We start from the raw sequence: 11,514 nt of genomic DNA on the forward strand, positions 1-11,514 counted from the left end.
TTTCGGTTCCTAGTCGCTTCCTAGTCACACTTCCTACGTTATCATCTCTACCACACAACAATCATGTCCAACTTTAACCCACATTCTCATTGCACCGCAAATTCCTCTCTTTTGTCCTAAAGATTGAGATGAGGAATGAGACTAGTTAGTCCCCACCTCCAAATCTACCAAGAAAAATTTCCCTCATAAGCAAAGAAAAACACAGTAAAGAGACAAAAAAGATGAATACCTCTGCGCTGGTGCGATCTTATGTAAAAGATTATACTCACGAGAGGATTTTGACTAGTGTGGGACGGCTCATAATATGGACTGGAGCATATGATCGTTGACCCCTTAATAATTGAATTTATGGCTAAGTAATCATAACGGTCATAAATCTCTGTCTATTTTATGAAATAGTCCATTTTATAACTTTCTTTTTTCCTCCCTTGTAGAAATTATTCTATTTAGTCCATTGATGAGGGTGAATATAATAACGGGTAAGCATAAACCAGAAATGCATGGTTCAAAGCTCTATTTTTAATCAAAAAAAGAAAAAGAAAAAAAAGGAACTGTAGTCTTTTGGTTTAACTGGTTTTGAAGTTCAACAAAAGAAAGAAAGAATTAGCTAGGGTTGGAGAAAATTTGTTGTGGAGCCCGACATGTTGTGGAGCCCCTTAACATTTCTCTTAATCTTTATGCAGTATGCTACTCCATGGCTCCCCCAAATTTATGAAAAGAATTAAATTTGATTCCAAAGAGTATGACTTTTTGGGTTGGCCCAGGAAATGGAATCATAATCATAGCCGTGGTAAATGTATTAACATGATGATCACCTTCTTCTTGTAGCTCTGGAAGATTTTAAATTCAGCAAAAAGTTATGTAGCTATATATATGAGAAGTCGATTAATTAGCCTCACATGCTGATGCTTCCCCTTCTATATATGGCTTAGCCAAAATTCTTGTACATTCTTGCTCTTCAATCATTTTTGTAAAGTTCTTAAATCTCTGTAATTTAATAAAACGGGGTTAATTGCATTGTAGAACCTAATTAACCCTTACACCATATGTTTTACTTAATTAAGTTACCCCCTTCAACTTTGTACAAGTTCGTAGCTAGCAAGCAGAAAGAAAAGGAAACAAAAGGTACTTAAGTATCTGGTCATTTTTTATCGATGAGATGACAGAAGAACTGGCCTCAATCAGGAGCTGAAATCATCACCTTGAGCTATTAATCTGGATCTGTTTTATCCAGCTCCTTTCAATTGCTTAATTATCTTCAGCTTCCTATGGTCCTAACCATAATCATTCAGTTTTGTAATTATTCTCACCGCAATCAACATCTCATGATTAGGGCAAAGATGACAATTAATATATATTAGATAAAATCCGGTGATTCAGTCATTTTATCTGCCTTTTAACCAGTCCTCATTTCTGTAACTCTACCTTCATTGTACAGATGAAACTTTGTTTTCTAACCATATACGGATCATGACTCATAATCATATAGGAGCAAATTATGCCCAATATGTAATAGAACTTATACAACGTAGATATATTGAATCGAATTGGAATGTAATAATTTGTAGCAGATATCTAATAAAAGGTAAATATATAGAAAATTAAGTAATTAAAGGCTCGTTGAATAACCATTTTCTTTTTCTTTTTCAATTTTTTATTTTTGTGCGCTTTCACTACAAAAAGAAACGACTTAGGAGACAAAAAGAATTCATGTCTTAAGGACAACGTTCGTCGCGAAGCAATTAAGGCAACAGACTTCCGTCAGGTAAACTTGGTCACACAAAAGCTGTCCTAAAATATGTTTGCCGACAGATACAAATATTCATCGGGCAAGATGCAACCTCTTCATATCCACCCAATAAATATCTAGACCAACAAATATCTAGTCTAGTTTAACGGGTGTTTATACCATATTTAGTGCCTCGTATTTAGACCTCGTATAAATACTCGGGGGACTTAAATGTAATTATGTAATAAAGGAAGGGGCAAATATGTAATTAGGGGAGGAGCCCTTATTCTATAAAAGGGCCTCCTCACCCTCACAAAGGGAGAGGATTTCTGAGGCCAATTCCTAGGCCTGAGATCCCCTCTCTCACCCTCTCAACGCTCTCACTTTCAGAGCTCTCTCTCTCCCTCTTCAACAGAGAAATACAATACAATCAGTGTGGACGTAGCCCAAACCTTGGGGTGAACCACGATAATTCTTGTGTCATTTACATTTTATGCAGATTCACGGTCGGATTTACGTTGTTCCAAGACATCCGGTTTTGTGCATCAACATTTGGCGCCGTCTGTGGGAAACGACACGAAAAGCTATGTCGATTCTCTTTCAATTTTTCACATTCGCCATGAATCTGCAAAATCTACAAAAACCCAGAGTTAAGAACCAGAGAGACAGAGCAGCAGAAGCCGACGAAAGCAAAAGCGCGTTACAACTTACACCCTCATCATCATCCTCCATTTATATTCCTCTTTGTTCCTTCTCCAACTTCCCCGATCTCACTCCCCCCGATTGCTTGCGACGAATGATGCCAGCACCCACTGCCGATGATTTGTTCACCATCTCTACTGTTGGGATCGTTACAAAAACTCTTTGCGCATCAGATCATTTTGAGAAGGTCTTACAGCTCGCCACCATTGTGGGTTTCTGAGAAGAAGAAGAAGCAACAAAACTTTCGATACTTGACGCTACTCGGCTCCAGATCGAATAAGCTCTACTGGGTTTTTCCCCCCTTTCTGTGATCTGCTACTTTCTCAGTAGCCAAACGCTGGGAAAGTAGCTGCTGCCATTTTTGTAGTGTTTGAAGTTCTCAGATATTTCTAGATCGTCAACCCCGACTTCGACGATGAAGACCACCGTGATTCTAGATATTTCTGCACTGGTCGGTATCTCTGCCTTTGCCATCCTTTTTCGCCAAGAAGGGCGCTGAAGACTGAAGAAACTTCTTGGCCCAATTCTCCCAGCTTCTCTGCCCATCTTCAGCCCAATTCTTGGGCTGACGGTTCTCTGCTCATCCCCCGACTCTTCTCGGCCCTCCAGAGTTCAGTAAACCCGCACAGACCACTCCACAGTCTCAACCCGAACCCAAATGCGAGCCCAAACCTGCAACTGGCGAACCCTTCATCAACCTGATGGTCTCGAGTTTCAACAACATATCGATGGAAAAGAATCCCCCAATGGGCTTAACGGAGAACAACTCCGCCACCTACCTCTCCACTGGCGAAACGGAGAACAACGCCGTTGTACCGCATCTCCCCACTAGTCACCACCATCGCAACTCCGACTGTTCCTCTTCTTCGTGAAATCTGAAACCGCCGCGTCAATGGGTGTTTTGCTCGACGACGCAAAGTCGTCTGAGGTCTTGGTTCGTCGACGCGCTGAACGGATCGGGTCTTCCGAGGAAACTATCACCATGGATTCCGCCCCTTCTCCAGCGGACTTAGCTCCGCAGCTAAAGTTGTGGACTATCCAGCCCTCTCGCCGCAATGAGCATATGGGCCACACTCTGAATCTGACGGATCTGTTTCTTATGCTCTGTTATGGGCTATCCAGCAGACACAGAGACCGACGAGGATGGATGGTGGGTCAACGGGCAGCTCTGTTTCAACAATCTCCAAGCCTCAGAGTCGCCACCGCCAACTGACGTCAACTCCCGCTACTATGCTTCCAGAAAACCCGGTGCTTGCTGACACTTGCGCCGCCTTCATTGCCTACCGCATTGCTCTTTTCTTCCTGCTGTTGTGGCAAGAAACCGCCAAGCGTGGGAGTTGCTTCATTAGTCAGCCTCTAAGCCGCAGATTGTTACAAGATCTGATTTTGTTTTCATAACAATGGCTGCGTAGCTCAACTGCTGTTAAGGTTTGAAAGTTTTGGTCAATCTTTGAGATTCAGATCTCGAAATATCCCTGCTTCTCAGATGTGCAGATCAGGTTTTTGCAAACGCTCGAACTGTTTCTGTCGGTGATGCCATCGGAAATGATGAATCTGGTTGGCTTTTTTTTACCACCCACATGGAAAAGCTATATGTGTTTGCTGTAAAGCAAGTAAGCAAAAGAAAAGCAAGTCTGCCAGAGAGAGTGGAGGTGGAGAAACAAAGAAAGAGATTCAGAAAACAAAAGCAAAAGAAAAAAGAGCAAAGCAGAAAAGAGAATAAAATCTGAGAGATTATGATTCGAATGAGCAGGACCGCAAGTGGTAAGGGATAATCGGTAAAGAAGATACTAATGATTAAATTGGGTGCACATGCATGACAGAGACAGAAAGAGAGGCCCAGTACGCACAAACGCAACTGTCGAAACCTTTATTTTTGAATGATGTAATTTATTTTTCGTATCTTTTGGAGATATCTGTATAAACCCCATCAGAGGGTAAACAAAAAAAAACAAAAAAAAACAAAAAAAACAAAAAGAAAAGGCAAGCCCAAAATAATGGGCTACAAGCCCAAAGTAATGGGCTGCAATGTCATGTGGAGGGCAAACGTCCATATGCCCAAAAATGTCAGACCCTCTATTATCACCAACCAGGTGATCAAAAGTACGCCCAGTGCTCCAAAATTATTCGACAACCTGTCGCTATTACCACCAACCAGGAGATCAAAAGTATGCCCAGTGCTCAAAAAATATTCGGCAATCTGCCGCTATTACCACCAACCAGGTGATGAAAAGTACAACCCGTACTCTAAAATCATTTGGCAACTAGCCATTCATACCACCAACCAGGTGATGAAATGTACAACCCGTACTCTCCTTCATGCCACCAACCAGGTGATCAAAATTACGCCCAGTACTCCAAATTATACATGAGCATTACTCATGTCATTCATACATAAACATTCATGAGCATCAGTCATGACAATCATACATAAACATCCATGACCATCATTCATGTCCACATTCATGAGCATCACTCATGTTAACATTCATGAGCATCACTTATGACAACATCCATGAGCATCACTCATGTCACTCAACATAAACATTCATGAGCATCACTCATGCCAATCAGCTTCAAAAGCTTGATTTACAAAGCTCTAGCTTTAAAAGCATCATTTACAGAGCTATAGCTTCAAAGCTCCACTTGCAAAGCTTCACCTACAAAAGCTTCAGTGCAGGGTATACAAATACTGTCTCCGAACAACCGCCACTTCGGCCCATACATGGATTCAATTTGAAGTCTCCAACCAACAGACTCTATTGACCGAAGACTTGGGGGACTACATTATGTACCATATATTGGGCCTCAATTGGGCCTCATGAAAAATACTTGGGGGACCTAACCCATTACTTATGTATTGAGGAGCGAGCCTGTATTTTATAAAAAGGACTCCCTCACCATCATTAGAGAGTAACACCGCCAGCTGAGCAACCGCCTCACCGCGAGCATCACTCCTAACCCATCACTTATGTATTGATGAGCGATCCCTTATTTTATAAAAGGGACTCCCTCACCATCATTAGAGAGCATCAACTCTAGCCCATCATTCATGTATTGATGAGCGAGCCCTTATTCTATAAAAGGGACTCCCTCACCATCATTAGAGAGCATCAACTCTAGCCCATCATTCATGTATTGATGAGCGAGCCCTTATTCTATAAAAGGGACTCACTCACCTTCAAACGCCGCAAGCTGAGCCAACCATGGCAATATAAGCCACGAGCCGAGCAGCCGAGCAGCGTGTGCTACTTCTAGTTGAATGTTATTTCAGAATGAGCACTGCCTCATATCGAGCATCAGTTCAAGACAACATCTAGTTACTTCGGCCCACACATGGACTGAATTTCAAGTCTCCAGCCAAAAGACTCTCTTGACTGAAGACTTAGGGGACTACTGTTTGTACCATATTTAGGGCCTCGTATTTAGACCTCGTATAAATACTCGGGGGACTTAAATGTAATTATGTAATAAAGGAAGGGGCAAATATGTAATTAGGGGAGGAGCCCTTATTCTATAAAAGGGCCTCCTCACCCTCACAAAGGGAGAGGATTTCTGAGGCCAATTCCTAGGCCTGAGATCCCCTCTCTCACCCTCTCAACGCTCTCACTTTCAGAGCTCTCTCTCTCCCTCTTCAACAGAGAAATACAATACAATCAGTGTGGACGTAGCCCAAACCTTGGGGTGAACCACGATAATTCTTGTGTCATTTACATTTTATGCAGATTCACGGTCGGATTTACGTTGTTCCAAGACATCCGGTTTTGTGCATCAACAACGGGTATTCATTCAATAGAGCGTTCGGGAGAGGTGATATTGTGGTCTTAGTAGAGCACCCTTGTTTGGTGGTCTTGGTAGCACACCCTGGTCTAGTGGTCTCAGTAGAGCATCCTAGTCTAGTGGTCTCAGTGGAGCACCCTTATATGGTACAACACCGACCACTAGAGAGTAGGCCATTAGAGAGCTGATCATTTGGAAGAGGTGGTCTATCATGTGTCAAAGAGTCTCCTCCATCCAACAACGTTGACCTAGTCCTAAGTCAAAGAGTTTTCCCTCACAATGATGACATATGGCAAGAGTGGAGCAGAGTTATTTTAGAAACCCGCGTTAACAATTTACTTTTGAAAGGGGAAATATCTACCAACAAAAAAAAAAAAAAAACAAATTAAGGAACAGTATAAAAAAAATTACTTCACAAGCACAAAGCTAGCAATGTCCAATTAATTAAGTAATATTTCCATCTTAAAAAAAAATTAACAGAAAAAGAGGCAAAAGATTGTAAAGGTAAAAACACAAGCACATTTCTCCGGTGCCCTACTCTCTTCTCTGTACAGTAAAAAACATCGCCTCTCTTTTAGCCTTTTAGGTGGTCGAAGTACAATACAACAAAAGGGTTATTAGATCAAAAACTTTCTGGAGTTTGGAGAGAGAAAGTCGACAGTGTGATGGTATAGCATTGTGATAATTACCTATCCATGTGGAACAACAAGTAATATCAGATATCAGCCATCAAATTTTCTCTTTAAATCTCTTCACTCCCTTCAACGCATAAAAAAAAAAAAAAAAAACACAATAACCACAACAAGCTCAGCAATAATCATCATGTCTTCTTCTCCCCTCTTCCTCTCATCATTAACCCCTCCTCACTCCCATCATCATCACCAGTGCTCCTCCTTAAACCACCCACCAACCCCACCAAGACCACCCTCCACCTCCAACTCCACTCAAAGAAAGCGAAAGAAGAAAGCCAGAGAGAGGTCAGACCACTACTAGATTGAGAAAATATCGGTTCACTCAAGAAGAAGAAACCCTAGCTAGCTAGCTAGGGTGCTTTCTCCCCTGATCTTCTTCTTGGATCGATATAGACTAGCAGCAGATTTTGATGTTAGTTTCTTTCTTCTCTTGAGATCTCTTGGGGAATTGAAGCGTTGTGGTCCGATTGTTTGCTAGATCAAGCAAATCTCTACGCAAGGTTGAAAGTTTTCGTCTCTATATGAACGATGGATTGCTTTTAATTTGTTGGTCTCTTAATTGGATTTGTATGTATGTATATGTATGTTTTGAGCTTTAAAGTTTGGTTGATTGAATAACTAATATACCATATATGTTGTGTTGTGTGCTGCTTATGCTGTAAAAGAATATATTATGTACGTTCTCTCTAATTTCTCTCTCGATTGATCTCTTCCTACAAATGAATATTGTGATCTATGAATCTATGGTTGTTATTTGTCACCTGTTGGATGCTATTGGATTCAATTTTCGAGAGAGCTGTCGCGTATGCCTGCACATCCATCGAGTGATCATATAAGCTGGATCCGCAATATATTGATTACATTAGGGTTTGTTACTTGTTCTTCGTTTAGGGGCCTCAACGTATCTTATTCAAATTTGTTTTCTGACCTAATACTTGGACTGGAAACCGTGAAGGTGTGATTGGCTTAATTAGTCGATCCTTATTAATCTTGATTCATCGAATTTCCATCTCTACATATTTACAGAGAAAAGGAGAAACATGAATGGTTCACGTGATTTCCACATTTTAGACCTCTAAATCTCAATATAGATCCTAGCACAGTTTACAGGTATACTTAAGGAAGTATTAATCATTAATTAGGATTCTTAATCATGACATTTTTTGAAGGACTGACTATGTGCCTTCTATTTCCAGCTTATATTTTCTCCATTTAGTACAGCATGATGGTGATGATGATGATGATGTGACTCCATGCACATGCATCTAACGCTAGCTAATATATATTTAGTTAAGTTCTTCAAGCCGATGACTGCATGCATGATGTCATGATTCCTTTTCTCACGGTTGTTGCTCTCCGGTGATGATCATATAATTGCGTCATGATATGATCATCAATTAGTGTGAGCTAAATAGTTTTGCTAACTAGTTAATTGGAATCATTTTATTACATACGGTCGTCATCCTGCTGCTTTATGGCGTGTTTACCAAACCGGAATGGAGGTAGAAGAAAATGAATTGAATTCTTCTCCAAGTGATTCCGGCGTATACCAAATTTTGGGAATGAAAAAATTAGTGGGCTCCACCCAAAATCAGTAATTGAATTCTTGATATCCCTTGAATCCAAATACTGACTTGAAGGTGGTAATTGAATTCCTGAAGAAAGCCAACATCCGGAATCAAACTTCTCTACACAAATTGATAGGATAGAGATATTGGTGTTTAAGATGTTGACACTTGTAATTAGATTAGAGAAGAAGTTAGTTAAGGAAGTTAGCTGTGTAAGTGTAAAACTATAAATACCTCAACACTGTATTACTTGAAGGTTAAGAAAACAATTCAGAAATATTCATCTTCTCTCTAACTTCTTCTTTCTCTTTCTCTCTCTCTCTCTCTCTCTAAGTCTGTTACATTCTTATTCTTCCTTATTGTGTGAGAATGATCATGGTAGTATTAGCAACCATGGCAGGCATCACTCACCTAATCCTGCATCAGGGCAGTCTCAATTCTTTTCTGGAGGATATAAGCAGTTTAATGGGAATAAAAACAAAGGGAAAGGCAAGTTTCATCAAGGGGCTCGGTTCTATTCACCCAAACAGTATACTCAAACCCATGTGCTTCCTACACCAAGTCCGGGCATTCTTGGTCAATCACCAGTACCATATTTTGGTCATCCAAGTGCACCATTGCTGCCTACTTGTCAAACGTGTAATGTTGAAGGACACACTGCTCCATATTGTCAGTCTAAACCTCCTGATCGAGCTTCTTGTCAAATATGTGGCAAGCATAATCACAGCACATGGTACTGTTTTTTCAATGACAAGGGTCCTAATTTCGGTGGTCCTACCCGACAGTTCTATCCTTCTCAAGTGCAATCATCCCCATATGGTGCTTCACACTATCCTGCTCCATTTCAGCATTCATCAATGCAACCTCAGCCTTTTCATGCTCCTCAACAATCTCCTCAAGCACTGCATACTATGATGCCTCAGTCACCATCATCACCATCTACTTCTTATTCTAATCCTCAAGTGTGGATTATTGACTCTGGTGCTACTAATCACATGACTGCCGATCTCAGTAACCTATCTTTGGCATCACCATATCCTACATCTGAGACCATTCAAACCGCCAATGGTGAAGGTTTGCCTGTGTCTCATATTGGTAGCACAGTTCTTAATGTTTCTAAACTGAATTCTGTGCATCCGATTAAGCTCAATTCTGTGCTTTATGTTCCGAAGTTGACTCAAAACTTGTTATCTGTGCACCGAATCTGTTTAGATAATAACTGCTGGCTAATCTTTGATGCTTTCTACTTCTGGATTCAGGACAAGGCCACAGGGAGGATCATTTACAAAGGACAATGCAGTAATGGTCTCTATCCCATCCCTTGTCTTTCTGCCACATCTCATTCTACACATTCAGCTCCATTTCAAGCTAAAGCATTCCTTGGTCAGCATGTTCATTCTACAACCTGGCATAATCGACTAGGTCACCCATCTAATAACATTGGTTCTTTGATGCTAAAGCAAGCTAATATTCCTTGTTCCAAGTCTTCCTTACCTGTAATGTGCTCTAGCTGTTTGGAGGGCAAGTTTTGTAAACTTCCCTTTTCCCTAAGTACCAATAAGGCTGTAAAACCTTTTGCTGTTATTCATAGTGATCTTTGGGGTCCCGCTCCTTCTATTTCCATTGATGGTTATCGATATTATGTGACCTTTATCGATGAATATACAAGACATTGTTGGCTGTTTCCATTGATCAACAAATCTGATGTCTTTGCTACTTTTGTTGCTTTCTATTCATTTGTTCTTACTCAGTTTGCAACTGCTATACAAACCTTACAGAGTGATGGAGGGGGTGAGTATGTCAGTAAGGTTTTTCAGTCCTTTCTTCTTGAAAAGGGCATTGCTCATCATCTTTCTTGCCCACATACACCCGAGCAAAATGGTCTAGCCGAGCGAAAGCATAGGCATATTATTGAAACCACTGTGACTCTATTACAAACAGCTAGGTTACCTGCTTGTTTTTGGTCATATGCCTGTCAAACAACTGTCTATCTTATTAATCGAATGCCTTCTTCTGTGCTAGGACTTAAATCTCCTTTTAAACTTTTGTTTGGTCATCTTCCTGTAATCTCTCATCTCCGGATATTCGGTTGTGCTTGCTATCCTTTGTTAAAGCCTTATAATGCTACTAAACTACAAGCCAAGACCACCAAGTGTATTTTTCTGGGGTATGCTACCAAATATAAAGGGTATATATGTTATGAGGTTTCCAAACAGCGAGTTTATATTTCAAGACATGTTGTGTTTGATGAGGATCAATTTCCTTACACATCTTTGTTGGTTCACTCTAAAGTCTCATATCAACCTTCTTCAGTTCCTCATTTCACACTTCCTGCACCTGTGATTTCTAATGACAATGTTGTGTTACCTATGTCTCTTCCTCCTACCACTCCTGCCTCTTCCTCATCACCTGCTCCTTCTCACATATCCATCTCTCCTATCCCTTCCTCACCCCTATCTTTTCCATCCATTACTGGTTCTTCCACTACTCATTCTCCAGTCCCTGTCCCTGTGGCTCTTGTCAATGGTTCCGATACTTCTCCAGCAGCATCGTTTGGTCCTGATACTTTGCAAGTGGTGTTGGAGGTTCCACCTCTCAATTTGCATCCTATGCAAACTAGGAGCAAAAATGGTATTATCAAGACCAAAGCCTTATTAGCTACTATTCAGGAGTCTGCCTGCACTGATTTGTCTCTTACTGAACCGAATTCTTATAAAACTGCAATGAAGGATTCTACTTGGTTGCAAGCTATGCACGAGGAGATCGATGCTTTACATAAACAAGGTACTTGGAGTTTGGTGACATTACCTTCTACAAAGAACTTGGTCGGGTGCAAATGGATATTCAAGATCAAGAAGCATTCTGATGGCACTATTGCTCGGCATAAAGCTAGGCTTGTTGCTAAAGGGTTCAGTCAAGAACCGGGTCTTGATTATGGGGAAACCTTCAGTCCTGTGGTTAAACCTACCACGGTTCGACTAGTATTGGCTTTGGCAGCTCAATTTAATTGGCCCCTTAGGCAACTCGATGTCAAGAATGCCTT

Source organism: Malus sylvestris, chromosome 13 (genome assembly GCF_916048215.2).
Source record: "Malus sylvestris chromosome 13, drMalSylv7.2, whole genome shotgun sequence".
NCBI lineage: Eukaryota > Viridiplantae > Streptophyta > Magnoliopsida > Rosales > Rosaceae > Malus > Malus sylvestris.